At 42.6% G+C, this 17,454-nt stretch overlaps 1 protein-coding gene across 2 annotated transcripts in view; it reads right to left on the bottom strand.

Moving 5' to 3' along the window:
• The window catches only part of CREB5 (cAMP responsive element binding protein 5), a 411,522-nt gene that overhangs the window by 349,049 nt on the left and 45,019 nt on the right, over positions 1 to 17,454 (bottom strand). The window lies entirely within an intron of this gene.

The raw sequence follows: 17,454 nt of genomic DNA, 5'->3' as shown, positions 1-17,454 counted from the left end.
GTGTGTGTGTGTGTGTGTGTGTGTGTGTGTGTGTGTGTGTGTGTGTTTGGTTTTTGGAGGCGGGGGTGGGGTTTTTTGTTTTGTTTGTTTGTTTTTGCAGGACATACTCCATCTCCAAAAATAAAAGTTTATTTGGCATGCATGTGGTTAACAAAACACTAGGATAGAGATTCTCAGGAAATATTAAATGTAACTTGACTTGTTTCTAACTGAGGACAACCTCAGAAGACATGCTGAAGGCAGCAAACTCTTCCTTTTTACCTGCTTCCAATATGAATGCAGGAAAAGCAACAAAAAGGAAAAAAAAGGAAAGGAAAAAAATTAAATTGGAATAAGAGGTGATCCAGGGTTTCGTTGACATTGTCATCTTTACCTTTCCAGAAAGTCTCCCACTGCAATTTAAAACAGTTGCCCCCTGAAATCCTGAAAGAAAAAACTCTAACAGCAAAGAGATTAAATGCAAAACTGGATCTATTTTTTCTATGAGTCAAAATCGGCTTGCCTGTAGAAAATCAGGAAAAAGTCAGTAGTATAGTTTTTTTCTACTCCTTTCTTGCTCTACTATAGTAAAATCTGCCTTTTTGGAATTATAACATCCCAAATAATTCTGCTCTGCCTCGGGATAATTTTTAAGACATTTTGGATACACTGGTTTTTAAACTTGTTATAAACAATATTTTTAAATAGTCTGGAAAATCACAAATTTCTAGTTGGTTTACTTTGCACACATTCAAATGATTTTTATGGGGTAGAACTCTTTCCTTTGTATCTCTGTTCTATATAAGTATCCTTGCATCTCCAAGCAACACTATATGTTTAGTCCATCTGAGGTATGTGCTGAAGTAATACCTGAAACCTTGAGCTTCCTTCTTGTGCATGAATCTGAACTACAAAATGTGAGACTGTATATAAACACAGTGGTGGTCATGCCAGACCTCTCTACTTTCTGCAGGGCCTGGCAAGAGGCGATTTCATCCTAAGATTATGATTACTGACTTACTATTAAAAGACATTTGCGAATGATCAGATGGAACGAGGTACTTCTGCCCTTGACGCCAAGGGAAAGCTGGGCATTCCCTAGGTCGGCAGTTGTGCTCGAAAGCCGGCTACATCTCACGGTGTCAGTTGAATACAAGGTCAAACTCCACTCAGAGACTTGCTTCAGATTCCTAACACACTATGTTTCAAATGTCAAGCCTGTGAACATTTGGCAGTACTAGGAGGTCCCTTAAAGGCCATGTGAAGGCAAAACCCTTATGTCATCTGAAGATGCTGCCATCACTCTAATAGGGGTCCTTTTCTGAATACTAGCAAAAGGCATGTTTTCATCTGCATTCCCAGAGAAGGCATAATTTCTTTGCCTGGTCTGGTAAGGGGATGCAGAAATACATGAGGCCCATTGTTAGGTGCCACTGTCCCTGGGGATCTCCACTGTCCCTGGGGGTCCCCACTGTCCCTGGGAGTCCCCACTGGCATTTAACAGGTAGAGGGCAGGGCTGTGAGATATTCTGCAATGTGCAGGACAGATAGCACAGTGCAGTCCTCAAGTCTCCTGACCCTACACCGACAGTGTGGCCTCTGTAAGAATAATAATAGTGTGAGCACCACGGCCGCCTGGCCCATGCCACCTGGTTCACAGATAAGAAGCAGGTAAGAGAACAGTTAAGAGTGAAGGACAAAAACAAAACCAGCACACACTAGAGGAAATGAGCACGACGGACTAAATGCATACCCACCTCTCTATACTTTCCAGAGAGCTCTAAAAATCCCGAACACAGTTATGCTTAGGATGGGGCTAAATTCAATGCCAAGGAAAACGTTATGAATATTCAAAAAAGTGTGTGAAATTCTCATTCCCTCTCCAAGTGAAGCAGGGGTGGGGCCTGTTGCCGAAATTTTAACGAAGCATACGCATACCCTTTCAGGTTCAATCCACAGAGGAGACAGATGAGTAAGCCAGTAGAAGCTACCTAGATTTTTTTTTTTTTTAAATAAATTACCTGGTTTGGCTCCCTAGAGTCCCCACTCTCCAGTTAACTTACCACACCGTTTTAAGCAGTGTTGACTCAACAGAAGCAAAATAAAGCATTGGCCCAAGGTGGAAATAGGGCTCTTGCTCAGATGCCTGTTCACTCCTGATAATTGCCTGTTGATTTTATATTATTGCTAAGGATAGTTCCACCAAAAAGAGCATGTTTTTCTTTTCTTTTTAAAATTTAAGAACAGAACACCACAAGCTTCTAAATTCTGTTTTCACATTGCTGGTACCATCAGCATCAACTCACAGCACACTTATTAGGGAACACTGGCCTCCTAACCAACTTCCCAATAAGAAAACATATTAATAAGCCTAATACACACACACACACACACACACACACACACACACTTAATTTTTTTTTTTCTCTTGGCCTGTTTTCTTACTGAGAAGTTGGGGTGTGTGTGTTTATACGTATGAATATAAGATGAGATGATTTCATCCCCATAAACTAGTCCAACCCTCAAAACTGATGCCTAGTCCCTAATATCCAGAGGAGAATACTGAGCTTGCAAGGGGGCAGAATGTCTGCCTCTCAGCACAAGGTCACCACAGTTAAGGATCATTAAACTTGTATTTTAGAAGTACAGAAATAAGTTGTATTTTTGAGGATCACTAAATCGTTTCCATGGGCTAGAAAAGTCCTTAATGCCTTTCTCAACTTCCTATTAAACAAAAGAGGCACTCACTAAAGCCTACAAATCCACTAAAACTCCCTCGAAAAAGGACACGGAAAGAAAAGGCCTTTTCCTTGAACCACCACCCACGAGAGGTTACACTGTCCCGGACTCCCAATTCATCAAAAGGTCCGAGCCATTCACAAACAAACGCAGGGGCCAGCTCCTTCCATCCCCCAGGGCTCGGCCCCCAGACAACAGCACCATTTTTCAGTCAACACTCCAAATCAGCACAGAAAGGGAAAGAGGATTTTGTTTAATGCCCCTGCTCTCTAAAACTGAGGACCCCTCCTGAAGCATGAATGTGGTCTCTTTGCTCAGGGGGTGTAGGTCAGGCCCTGGGAAATACCCTGAACCTGACTCTTCCAAGAGAAAAAGTAAAAGGGGGAAAGGGTACAGGCAGCACCCAGCGGGGATGTGAAGGGAGGCCTATCAGACATTTCCACTGAAAGCCGGGTCAAGGGGAAGGGAAGGGGCAAGTCCCCAAATCCACGCGTGTAAACTGCAGTGGCTCGGGAGGGAATCTGGGGATCTTCACAGTGCATTGTTCACAGGCTGCTTCAGGGAAAGTGGCCTGTGGACAGTGACTGATTACCTGTCACGGAGAACTTGTTCAAAAGGGAGTCAGCCTTGGCATGCATTGGGGGTACGATGAGAATCTGAGGACACTGGTCTCATTCATTCATTCATTCTTTCTTCACACAGCCTCTGAGCACCTACCATGCATTAAGCCCCAAGCTAGGAGCACCAGGACTCCACCAAAAGAACCCCTGCTCACTAAGCCCTGATCATCCAATAGGGAGGTGAGGCCTGCATGGACATCTACAGGGGAAGGCAGAATTAGAGGCCAAAAAGTCGTTTTAGCAAAGTTCTCTGAGAGTCCTGAGGCCGTGAGAAAGCAAGGCTATTTCATTAATTACATCAAACACCATATCATCTCCTTTCACAACTAAATATTTCTCATAACAGAACACCAATTCAAGGTGCATGTGCATTCACACACACACACCTTGGAGCAATCTCTTAACTGTACTAGAAATAAGGTTTTTGATTGTTTTTTTAAACTTAGGCTTTCTTTTGCTTTTAATCTTAATAAGTAAGGTTGTATTATTTGTGGTAAACCCAACAATGTGGCCAGGGGACCAGATTTCACATTAAAAAGTTGATCATGAAATCTCAGTTCTGTTGCTCACTAGCTGTGCGATCTTGGGCAACTTAGTTCATGGTACAAGATCAGCACTCTAACCCCTGAGCTATGGAGCCAACCAAGTTATTTAACATTATTCTGAATATCTGACTAACACCTGAACATTATTTTCTCACTAGAAAAAGAGACTATAGACAATATCGGCATTAGCTGCCTCACAGGGACATTGGGAGGGTCAAATGGATGATATTTGGGGAAGCAGTTGATAAACTGTTAAGTGCTGTGCCATGTCAGTTACTGTTTTTATTATACAGTCACCTGTTGGAAGCACATGGAACTGCTGGGGTATTGGCTGGTACAAAGTTACACTGACACTTGACAGCATGTGTAAAGAGCTTAAAGATTCTGAAGGGTGTTGAAGGTGATGACTAAAGAGAGACTGACCTTCTATGATTTTCTGATAATTTACCAATTATCAAGCAAAACATTATCTACTAGCCTTTTACTTGAAGGCTCCCAGGGAGAATTATTTTCTTTGTCTTCTAACGGAGACATGATGCTGAGAAACGCTTTGGAGTCTGGTCTGTGTTCAAACCCTAGCTCTGTGACATACCAGCTGACCTATAAATCTTGGGCAATGGGTCACTTGACCCTGGGATAAATTTGGCTACTGCTGACTGAGCAAACCATCGGACACCTTGCCCTGGGCTTGGAGGAGCCACAGCCAGACTGCATATGAATTTGTTTATCTTCCCAGAACATTGCTCTGGACTGCAGAAATGCAGGTAAAAGCCTTTGCTGGGCAGGTCCACCCCTTCATCTGTGCCTGGCTATGCTCTTCTTGCAGTCCAGACTCGATTCACACTGAAAGTAGGAAAGAGTAGAGTTTGGAAGGTGCCCAGGGTAAACCAGGAAACTCAGCACGTTCTTGTCAATAGGTGCTTATAGGCTTACCCAGAGTCATTAGAAATAAGACCAGGAGAGATTATGACATCATCCCCTCTCCACTTGGGCTATCAAAAAAGAAACTGAATCTTCCTTTTGTTATTAAATTTTCTTTAGCAAATTATATACTTTTTATCGTCTTACTGCTTATTCTTAGTCCCTCTCTTCCTCCCTTTTTTTCTTTTCTCACTTCTTCATTCCCCAAATACTCCATGTAGTATTTAATAGAAATACTTTGACTAACACATGAAGCTGTGCACGTTAGCTGTGGAAAAAAGGGAAGTCAGAGCACAATCAAATATCTGGTCATTTCATCCAGTGGGAAACGTGGAGACTTGATATCTCCATAACAGCAACATTTCCTATCCTTAGGACACTGGGGAGTTCAATATGAATAGCCTGAGACCTCTGTCCCTGAAAGCAGGTGGTCACCTCCCAATGTGAAAAGGTCTGTATGTGTAGAAAACCTAACAAATTTTGAGTTGTTTAATGCTTGGGAATAGGCAAGATTTTATTTAATGAAAATCTCTCTTCCATGTACCACCGCATACGATGGGTCGGGCATTTTTAATCTCAGAAAAGCATTTTCCACCAAGGTTGAAAGAAAGCCTTGATTAGATACAGCTTTGATTTGTCTTCTCCACTGAGCACCTCTGTAGGAGACACAGCCGCGTAAAGCAGTGCGAATACGAGTCAGGGTGGTAAAATTCCCAGTTATTTCCCACACCCTCGGTTTTCCCCATCCACCTTTGTGATACCTACATCAAAGGACTTCTGGTCTTCTCGAATGAGGGCATTATTTAAATAGTGACATCAAGCTAATGTGTGAGATGCCTCAAAGACCACGAACACAAGTTGAAAGTAATAGTATCATCAATATTTCTTTTTTTTATTTAATTTTATTTTATTATGTTACGTTAGTCACCACACAGTATTCTTTATCTGTCCTCTACTGCTTCCAAAGAAGCAGAAACAGCCACTTACACAAACACACACACACACACACACACATACACACACACAAAATCCCCCGGACACCCAAGTTAACCAACGTCTCCCTCCTTCCCAAACCACCAATCAGCCAGTCACCAGGCAAACAGCTCAAGCACCAGGCAAGGAAAACATGTTATTTTTCTGGGCAAGCCTTAACTTCACTGCCTACAAAACACAGCCCCACGGGGCACATCCCACACATCGTGAGATTAAGGCTCTCCTCTCTCACTGGAAACCAATAGTTACCCATCAACGCCCGTGGATACTGAGGTCAGAATTTGCCGGCATGCACCCCCAAGTCCAAGCTCATTGATTCTCGAGCTTTCCTACCCAAACCAGTACTCACAGCCAAGCCATCTCTGCAATGTACACAAAGAAAGCTCAGAGAGGAGTAGCATAAGAGAGGAACCTCTTCAGAAAGGCTCCAACCGGCCACGAACAGCCAGTGCGGACTTTGCAGAACAAGAGAATTTGCTCAATGTCAGTGCGAGGCAGTGAGTCAACCTGGATGTCTACGTGTCCCTGAAACAAGTGATTCAGTGAGCTAAGGCAGGAAAAGGAAAGCAAAAACAAAGCAAAAGCAGGCTTCAGATAGCCCCTTAAAAATGAGGCTCCTGGGAGCCAAATCCCACAGTACACACAAGCATGCCCCAAAGCACCCGTCAGGAATCCTCAAAGTGCAAGGGAGGCTCCCCTGCCACGGGCCAGGGTCATGGACCCAAAGGTGACAATGAGACACTCCCAAGAACATCTGGCCTAATAAACCAGCGCTGGGCCCTTCCAGACAATGGACAGCGGCCTCTGTCTTCCCTCATCAGCTGACCCCAGATTCCTGTCCCGACCGCGGACCGCGGAGCACAAACCTCGTTCTCCCAAGCCCAGGGCAGGGTTAGAGTTTTAAGGCAGCTGGAAGAGCCACCCTCTTTCCTTATTTCCCCTGTCTTCCTGCAGGAGACTTGTCAGTCTTCCAGCAAATGTCTCTGAAGGATCTCTTTAGGTGTGTGGGTGGGGGAGGAGTGGGAACGGAGCCAGCTGAGGTCCCTCGGCTCACAGAGCAAAAGTAAGCAAAAACCACAAGCACACAAATTAAGTAAGTGAACAAGGAAAACAGCTGTACATTTTGGGAAGTCCACTGAACGAGACAGAGAGAGTGATCTGATAGAGAAAGGTGGACAGAGGGAGCTTCCCAGGGGGTAGAATCAGGCCCATCTCTCAGAGCAGGCCACGTGGGGGCTGAAGAATGTCATAGAATAGCCTGAAGAGAGAAGCAGAGTGGGGTTCTGGGTAGAGGGGACTGCAAAAGCAAAGAGCTTGGTGAGTCTGAGGGACTCGAAGAAGGCCCGTGACACCGCAGGGTGGAGGGTGAGGGACAGAGGGGCCCAGAGTCACTGACAAGCAGACAGGCCTCAAATCATCCAAGGGTCGGATTTACAGGATTTATTCTAAGAGTTCAAGAAAAGCACTGAAGAATTCCAGGCTGTAGAGAGAAGGACTCTAAACAGTTAACTTTTCTGCTCCTTGATCTTCCCGTGAAACATGAGGATCCTGACAACTTACTTTGGGGTTGTGGCAGGGGTTAAAGGTATCCCAGGACAATACACAGGCTGAAATAGACAGTGTAGATGCTCAGCTTCTCCTAAACTAAACATAGCCCTGCTCATGCATAAAGATGTAGACTTCCCCCCCCCCCCCCCCGCCCCATAAGAATGTTCTCCTAGGAGTGAGCGGTAGAGAGAACACAAGAAAAAATAAAGAGCCCCACCTTGGGATTAATTCTTTCAGTCACCACTTCAGTTGCAGCCTGAGGTCACACTGCCTGGTTTCAAACCATGGCTCTGTGACCTTAGGGAAGTAACTTAACTTCTCTGAGCATGTTTCCTCACCTATAAATGGAGATATTACCTACTTCATGGGCTTGTCTTAAAGATTTATATATAGATATAACATAAATATATAATAGTTTATTATTCTATATGGAATACAGAATATAGAATAATTTCTGGTATGTACTGAATATATATTATTAGCTGTAATTATAATAATAATTACTTTTTCCTATTAGAAGGGACTCCCATTTGTCTTTTTATTTTTTTATTTTTATTTATTTATTTTGACTTGTCTTTCAAACAAGACATTGAGGCCTTTTCAGTCCCATATAGCCAAATTTAGGACAATCTCAACTACTTTATTTTTTTGCTTTGACGACTAATTACCATACTTTGGATTTAGTGGTTAAAAGAACATTTTCACTGGGGTGGAAAAAGGGCATCAAATGTAATTTTTATCTCTCAGTAGGTGAGATTTGTTTTGGTCGGGTTCAGTTTTTACAGAACTTGGTAATCATTTTAAATGTAAAGACTCGGTTTATCCATTGAAAGCTGGTCAAGAAAACTATGGCAATTGACAAATCATGTTTTATCTCAAGCTGTGATTTTTATATATAAAGGACATCTTAAAGGATATATGCTAAAACATTAACAGATCAACAGTGGTTGCAGCTGGCAATGAGGTTATGCATTTCTTGTATTTTCTTAAAAGATTTATTTATTTTAGAGAGAGAGTGTGAGCGAGGGGGGGGGGTGGGCAAAGGGAATGATCGAATCCCAAGCAGACTCTGCACTGAGCACAGAGCCCAACACAGGACTCCATCTCACCACCCTGAGATCATGACCTGAGCAGAAATCAAGAGTCGGCCACTTAACGAACTGAGCCACCCAGGTGCCCCCATGTGTTGTATTTCTATATATATTTTCTATCATGAACACTGGTTGTGTATAAAATAAATCAAAAACTCAGTGTAAGGGGTACCTGGGTGGCTCAGTCGGTTAAGCATCTGCTTTTGCCTCAAGTCAGGCTCCCGGCTCAGCGGGGAGTCTGCTTCTCCCTCTGCTCCTCCCCCTGCTCGCGTTCCCTCTCCCTCTCTCTCAGATAAATAAAATCCTTAAAAAACAAAAACAAAAAGTCGATGTAAGATAATATATCTGGAAGCCTGTGATGATGGCAAAGATACTGTAAGAGTCCACAAGCCTGACGTGCCCTTTGCAGCTACCTGTTCCATCATGGGCAAATTTCTATGCCTCTCTGGATTTTAGTTTCCTCATTTGTGAAATGGACAAAGGGGTCCTTTTTACTCAGGGTTGTGGTAAAGACTGAATGAGGCATATAGTGAAGATTCAGTAAATCACAACTCATTGCATGATGTAGTCTTTAAGAGTATCTGGGTTCAGATCTTGGTTCTTTCATTAATTAGCTGTGTGGCCTTGGGTAAGTCACTTAACCTGTCCATGCCTCAGTTTCTTCACATCGTACAATAAGGGCACTTATCTCATAGGGTGTAAGAGTCTGTGAGGATTAAAGGAGTTAACATATGCAAACAATTGAGAACAGTGCCTGGCACATGGTAAATGCTATGTAACTGCCAGTTCTTATTACTATTATGAAATCTGAATCTAAAACTTCTGAAAAGCATATGGTTACACAATCATGTAAATATGGTTTATTTTATGGTGACAAAAATAACAAGCAAGAATAGCATGGCATTTTAGTATCATTCATTGGCAGAGACACTAATTTTTATTCATGTATAAACTTGTTATGTTTATGTGTCAAAAAAAATCAAGGTCCTAATTTTTTATTTGTTTCCATATATTTATATACAAGCTATAATTTCAGGACTACTCAGCACACTCTTAATTGCCTGAGCTAATTTCTCCAATGAGCATTTTCTTTGCCATCATTCTGTCTTTATATTGCTCCTCCAGTGTAGAAAAGGACTCAGTAAGTCTGCATGTATACTTGTTAGAGTGTATAATCACACAGTGTGGCAAGCATACAAGGCGGGGCTCAGGTCGTCCTCTTATTTATCAAACATGGTTTTTATTGGAAGCCTATCTTGCCTGGAACCACGCTAAGTACTGGAGAGACCTAGATGAAAAAAAGCAGTCCCCAAGCAATAACCTAGTGGTCAAAGTTCAGAGTAACACAGCACTGAGTCTGATCCTCCCCCTGTCCTTCTACTCTTTACCACTAATAGCTCTATGTCCTTGGACACATTGGTAATTTCTCTGAACTTCAGTTCCTTCACCTAGAAAATAAGGAATAAATAATAATAACTACCTTATATGTTTGTTGTGAAGATTAAATGAGAAGGTGCCTATAAATCATTTAGCCCCTGGTTAAGTTCTCAACGAAGTTAACTACTGCTGTATGGTCTCAAAGGAGACAGACACAAGCTGATAACTACATGTCTGTGTAAAAGTGAGATCAAGTTTCAAGGTCTGAGAGCACAGAACAGGCAGTGATTCAACCTACCTGTAGGAGTCAGAGTTTAGGAAAATGGAATTAGGCTAGTATTCTTAGCACCTTCTGTTCCCCACTCTGGTGTCTGTCCAACCCACTGCCCATGATCCTCGGTTGAGCAGACGTGCTCCTGTCTCAGGCTCCTGACTCCATGTCTTTAGACCCAGACCCGATCACAGCTTACTCGAATCTTCATTGAATGAGATGGTCACGGTTATCTTGTCCGACCATACATCTGATGCTTGAGTCTATTTGACAACACCCCAAAGACCTCATCATCCCGATGTGGCTGGAGGACCTGCAGTAATGGTGAACTTGCCCTCTGAGGGACTGGGCACCGCCTTTAAGATGCCTGGCAGCATTAGCAGACAGGCACTGGCCCACACCTCCGGAGTGGAAATGAGCCCAGAAATGGGCTTCCAATCCCAGAAATGAGCCCAGGACCTCAAGCCTCTCATTTGCCTGCCATCGCAGTTTGGGAGCCTCATTTCTATTTTGCAAGTAAGCTCTCCTGATCAGCAACCCATGACTGGGCGCTGCCTCCCACTCTGTTCCTAGGCTCTGGATCTGGATCTACTCTCTGCCACAGATTCTTGAATTCTGACCCCTGAATTAAACTGCCCCTTGCGCCAAGTACCCAATGACCTTTAAGGCCACTGGCCCATCTTCATTTGCGTTCATTGCTTAAAAACTTCCTCTTCACAGGGAGCTAATCCGTCTGCCTGTAACTTGTAGCCACTGGGTTTACTCCCATCCCAGGGGCCATCCGGACAAAGTGGCAGTTTCACATTTCTGCAGGCAACCCAAAGCTGCTCACCACGCCCCACTCCTCTTGAACAGACCAAGCATCTCGAGGTTGTTTCTGCTGCTTCTCTTGGGATGCTCTCTTTCCTAGGGTGCCAACTTGATATGAGCATCAGGCTGACGACGATGACGTTTCCCTGCCACCCATCCTAGGGGATGCATGCATTTGCACAACAGCTTCAACAGAGTAGCCCCAAGAAGAAAGCCATGTGGGGAAACTCTGACAGATGGGCAGGCTGATGTGAGCTGCAGTGACTTCTGCACACCTCATATCACCCCCACAAGAGCAACTCGTCGTCATGTGTACAGAAGGAAAGTAAAGAATTGCAAGCATCACCAGGAGCAGTAACTCCTCCGTTTTCATAAATCCTCGCTGGGATCGTGTGAACAGGTGCTGTCTCCTGACATGTGTACTGCCAGAGTTGTGCCCAAGAATGCACAGCGAACAGTAAATACAACTTCTCGGAACCAAATCCAGGACATATTATATCTCTTTCCTTTCTAGATGCGCAAAAGGACAGGGAAAAAAATGAAAGACTGAAATCAAAAGTTGTGTTTATGTGCAGTGTAGTGCCCTTGTCCTTGTTCCAAGGACTAGAGTTAGTCTGTATAATGCCACAACCTGTCCCGATGACCCTCCCTCACCGAGAGGACAATTCTGCTGGATGGTCTTCCTCTGCCCCTCCAGATCTATTCTCTGCTCCCCTGTATGTCCTAGGAGGCTTCCTCCAGATTCCCTTGACTGGAGGGTGGAGGAGGGGAGAAGTCAGGTGTCCACTGCCTGTACCACCTCTCTGTTGGGGTTTGGGTGGCAATGGCTATGTGTCTCCACATAGGGTGGGCAGCCCCCTCCCATATTAAGTCCTCTCCAGTGGGTTCTTCCCCTTGGCCCCCTGGTAATGGTCCCCTGCTATGGCTACACCCTAGTTGGCCTGCCCACAGCTCTGAAGTAGCTCCTTCATTACATTTTCTTTCCTGATCCCTTGGAGGGTGCCATCTGCACGGACCCAGGCTGATACAGCAGTCTCAGTTTGAGAAAACCTTTCATTATGTTCATATGCCTAGATTTTCAAGGCTTTGACCTAGGGCCTCAGAATTCTCTAGGGGAGTCAATGGGCCGGAGAGGTGTCATTCGGAATCTGGATATTCCTGGACAAAGAAAAGTCAGACCATTCAGGGCATATTTGGAATGAGGTGGAAGGACTTGTTTGCAAATGTTTCCGAATTAAGAGATGTTGAGATGTTGGCCTTATGATATGGGAAAGTTAAACCCAGAAGAAGCCAGGGAAGGCAACAGAGATTTACTGCTGTTTATTTAGTCCTCATCACAACCCTATCGAAAAGGTATTTTATAACCCCTAGTTTATAGATAAGAAAACCTGAGGTAAACAACTTTCCCAAGGACCCAGCTAGAAAAAGGGGGGCCAGGAACCAAACACACATCTGTCAACCCCAATGCCTGCAGGCTTCCGCGGCCTGACTGCTTTTCTCTTTCTGACTGAAAGGGTCCCAAAATTATCAGTGGAAATTCTGTAATAGTCCGCAATAGATCTGACCTCATCTTGAGAAACATGATCATTCTCAATTTTCATGAGGTACCAAGGTAAAAACTTCATGTGTTTTTTTTTTTTCTTCAGTCATCTATTTAAGATAAAACTGATCAGGGAATCACTAGGTAGAATTTATTAGGAAGACCACAAAAGAAACATAAGAACCTATTTATTTTACTAACGCTTTTTATAAATGAAGGTGCTATTACACCCTTCAGGTCTGTTTTTATTTCATTTCTTCAACTTGCCCGAGTCTGGTTTCTCAGTTGTCCTTATTTTGCCTGTTTCTGCCCCAGTGAGGTGCCGCGGGTTCTGTGAAATCATTGCCTTTACAGCTGTGCTTGCTCCATTGCAGGGGGAAGAGAAATACAGTCTCTCTGCTCCCTTTTTAAAACCTGACAGTCACACTTTCTCCACTTCAAAGCCACACCATATGACCTCAGCAGGCATAAATGGACACTCATGCAAGAGATTATTCATTCAGTGGCTTTTTCCAAGTGAGGAAAAAAAGAGCTGTTTGTTAACCTTTGTAGAGTTTAACAGTTTACAAAGCCATTTTCCATACATTAATTTAATTTTGGTTCTTAAAATGATTTATGAGATGGAGGTTTTGTTTTGTTTTGTTTTTTTTTTTCTCATTTCTGCAGATGACGAATCTGAGATTTAGAGAGGGAAAGTAATATAACCTGAGGTCACACCACTTGTGAAAAGCAGAGCTAGGACTTGAATTCAGGCCCTCTTCCCCTAAACCCTAGGATATTCTTAGGACAGAGCAGAGCGACCAATCTGCCAGTGCTTTGGGATGTTTCTACACCTGGGGGAATTACTCTAAGTGCCAGTGAGTCCTAAAAATACACTGATGACACAATACTCAAGTGTTGCTCTAGAAGGCCCCAGGTCCTGGGTGTTTCCAAAGATGGGGAGCAAGTTGTCCTCTCACTGTGGAGCCTGAAGAAACTGCATCAACTACCTTCCCAGAACCTTCTGCCCTGGATCAAGCTGCAAAACCCTCTGTGCAATATCCCCAGTCCAATTAAAGAATTAAAGAACACCTAAAAATATGGAAAGACATCCCAAGTTCATGAACTGCAAGGATTGATGTTATTAGAAGACTACACTACCCGAGTTGATCTTTAGATTCAATACAATCCCAACCATAATCCCAGATGCCTTTTTTTGCAGAAACTGACAAGCTGATCCTAAAATTCATACGGATGCAAAGCGTCCAGAATAGCCAAAACAATCTTTTAGAAAAAGAACAGAGTTGGAAGAATCACATGTCCTGCTTTCAAAACTTACCACAGGCAGTAGTAATTAAGACACATAGATCGATGTAATAAGAGTCAGAAATAAACCCTTATATCTATGGTCAATTGATTTTCAAGAAAAATTCCAGAACCTTCCAATGGACAAAAAAATAGTCTTTTCAACAAAGAGTGCTGGGACAACTGGACATCCACATGCAAAAGAAGGAAGTTGAACCTCTACTTCACACCATATATAAAAATTAACTCAAAATGGATAATAGAACTAAATATAAGAGTTAAAACAAAAAAAAAGTTGACTATAAAACTCTTGAAAGAAAACATAGGTATAAATCTTTGTGACATTGGATTTGGCAATAGATTTTTATGTATGAAACCAAAAGTAGAGCAACAAAAGAGAAATAAATTGGACTCATCAAAATTTAAAACTTTTGTACTTCTAGGGACACCATCAAGAAAGTGAAAAGATGACACAATGGGAGAAAACATTTGCAAATCCTATCTTCGACAAAAACCTAGCATCCAGAATAAAGAACTCTTACAACTCAACAATGAAAAAAAAAGTAACCTGATCAGAAAGACGACAAATGATCTGAATATACATTTCTCTAAAGATATACAAATGGCCAAAAAACACATGAAAAGATATTCAATATTATCTGTTACTAGGGATATCTGAATCAAAAGCACAGTGAGATACCACATCACACCCACTAGAATGGCTAAAATCAAAAAGACACACAAAGGGTTGGTAAGGTAGAGAAATTACAGCCTCTCATACATTGCTGGTGGGAATGTAAAATGAAGCAGCCACTCTGAATAACAGTTTGGAAGTTCCTCAAACTGTTAAACATGGAGTTACCAAATGATCCAGCAATTCCATTCCTAGGTCTACACCCAAGAGAAATGAAAACGAGTCCACACAAAAACTCGTACACCCATACATGAATGTTCACAGCAGCATTATTCATAGTTGCCAAAAAGTGGAAACAATCCAAATGTCTACCAACTGATTAAGAGATAAGCCACATGTGGTATATTCTTATGTTAAAATATTATCTGGCAGTGAAAAAGAATGAAATACTGATACACGCTATACAGTGTTGCTGAACCTTAAAAACATTATACTAAGTAAGAGAATACAGACCCAAAAGCCCATGTATCATATGATTCCATTTATATGAAACATGCAGAATAGGCAAATGCATGGAGACAGAAAGTAGAGAACCATGGCGGCCAGGGGCTGGGGCGAAGGAAGAATGTAGTGACTGCTAACGGATATGGGGTCTCTTCTGGAGGTGATGAAAATGTTTTAAAACTGGATAGTGGTAATGGTTACACAATTCTGTGAATATACTAAAAAAAAATTCTGAATTGTACACTTTAAAAATTGTACACTGAATGTATGTGAATTATATCACAATAAAGTTATTACATATTTTTAAAGTCTACAAGTGGGTTCACTACATTTTACCCCAGTTTTTCAGCTCGAAAAATGGCAATGGATTTACTAGTTAAGCTTTCTAAGATCTGTGTGCCTTCTAAAACAAAATCAGGACACATTCTAACACGAGAGGTCTCTGCTTTTATATTTATTTAAATGAAAAGGTCTACATATTCAAGCACAGTGAGCTGTTTTACAGATCTGTTGGGAATATGTCACAATGACACAAAATTGGAGCTGTCACAGAAAATCCTAGAGGTAGGGGCTCATATAGGTCAACCATCAGTCCACATGAAACATACATTTTCACCACTCAAAAAACACACTAATTTCTAGACTGTAGCCATGATGAGTTAATGGAAAACTGTGACTACCAAAGGGAGTTTATGCAGGAAAATAAATATCACTATTTTCTACACTAAGCTCAGAGTATGCACATTTAACAAGCACCAAGTCTCAAGCAAATACCCACCCAAAACACACAGTAACCAGAACATCTTGTTTTGCTGACTGGTGTCTAATATAATAGGTGCTCCATAAGCAATGGCTGAATGAATATGTGGCTTTTTCCCTCATCAAACGCTAAGTCTTCTTTCTTGGTTTTGTCTTTCCTTTGTACTTCTTTTCCTATGATTACGCCTCGGCTAACACCGAGTACTTTTATAGGCCCTGCATCTCCCTGATTCCCCTCCCTCCACTTCTTTCATGCTTTCTCCTTTCTCTGACACTCTCCTCCCTCTCCAGCTCTCTCTTCCTCTCCTCTCCCCAACCCCATCGGATTCATGGTCAAATCCTCTCAATTCCACTTCCCTTAAATCTATCCATTTTTCTCCACTCCCACTTGCCACCATCTCAGACAAAACCATCATCGGCTAAACTGGTTTTTTTGGAACAGCTCACAGTATGAATAGCTGACCTTTATGAGGTGCCTGCTGTGCCAAACAGCTCTCATTTCATCCCCAGGGTAACTCCACTGGGTAAGCGTTATCACTAGTCTCCATTTTAAAATCAAGACTCACACAGTCTAAGTCGCCTGTCCGCCCCCAAGCTGACCACTGAGTCTGTCAGACGCCATGGCCTTCAATCCCGCCCATCTCACCATCCTGCCCCAGCCCTGCTGCATGCCCAACATGGCTGCCAGAGCGATGCTTCTAATACTCAAAGCTGAAAGCGGCACTCCCTTGCATACAACCCTTCATTGCGCTCTAGGGTAAAGTATGAGCCCTTTAATAAGGTTCTACCTGATGATGTTCTTCCTTAACCCTCCCATCTTGTTTATTACCAATTCCTATGAGTCCTTTGGAAATCACCGTAGCTGTCACCACCTCCATGGTAGACACTCCACCTGAAAGGAGTTAAGAAATCCTCTCATGGGTTCCCTAAACTCTTACCCTTACCCCTGTGAAAGCCCTTAGAAGGCAGAACATCGAATCGTCAGAGTTAAAACCGCAGGCTCCCACTGCTGGTCTTCAATTCCAGCTCTGCCACCTGCCAGCAACGTGAATCTGTGCAATATTCTTAACCTCTTTGCGCCTCAGTTTCCACATCTGTAAATTAGAGGTAATAACAGCACAAGCATGCACCTTACTGAGTTGTTATAAAGTTTACGTGTGAAGCAATCAGACATGGTAAGCACACATGTTAATAAGTAAAACTTTTCCTTGTTACCCTCTCTTACCTTTTTTTTGTTTCTGTCTCTATGATTCCTGCAAACTTTCATTTTCTACGTATAAATTTCAAATTAGTGTGATTTCCTTACATTTGTAAAATGCTTAATCCTTGTCAAAATTCTTCGTCCTCAAAGCAATTCCATGAAATAGGCAGAACAGATTACTTTACAGAGAGGCTAGATGTCTTTATAGGTCACAAGAATGTGGTGGGACCATTGTAATTAGCAGGTAGTGAGGGTTCGTAAGTGCAGTAGCAATAGAAGACACAGTATCAGTGACAGAGACTACAGCTATAGAAAAATCATTATCTTCAAAGTGCTATTTGAGCCACTTAATTTGCTTCTCTGAGCCTCATTTTCCTTAGCTTTGAAATGGGGATAATGACACATACTTTACAAGACTGCAATGAGGTTTAAACAAAATAATATATAAAGTATCTGTTCAGTGCCAGGAACCTACTGAACACCCAGTAAATATTAGTTCATGACAACAGGACATGGTCACTGAGCTGGTCACAGGGGAGGCCAAACACAAACCCAAGGTTGGACTATATACTTCCCACCATGAAAGCCCGGCCTCCCACGTGAACACAGCCCAGCCCTGTTTTCAGTAGAACACATCA

This window comes from Callorhinus ursinus, unplaced genomic scaffold (genome assembly GCF_003265705.2).
Source record: "Callorhinus ursinus isolate GAN/ISIS: 27379988/994484 unplaced genomic scaffold, GSC_fseal_2.0 scaffold12, whole genome shotgun sequence".
NCBI classification, from domain to species: Eukaryota; Metazoa; Chordata; class Mammalia; order Carnivora; family Otariidae; genus Callorhinus; species Callorhinus ursinus.
The sequence above is the reverse complement of the archived record's forward strand: the minus strand, read 5'-3'. Positions and strand labels throughout refer to the sequence as shown.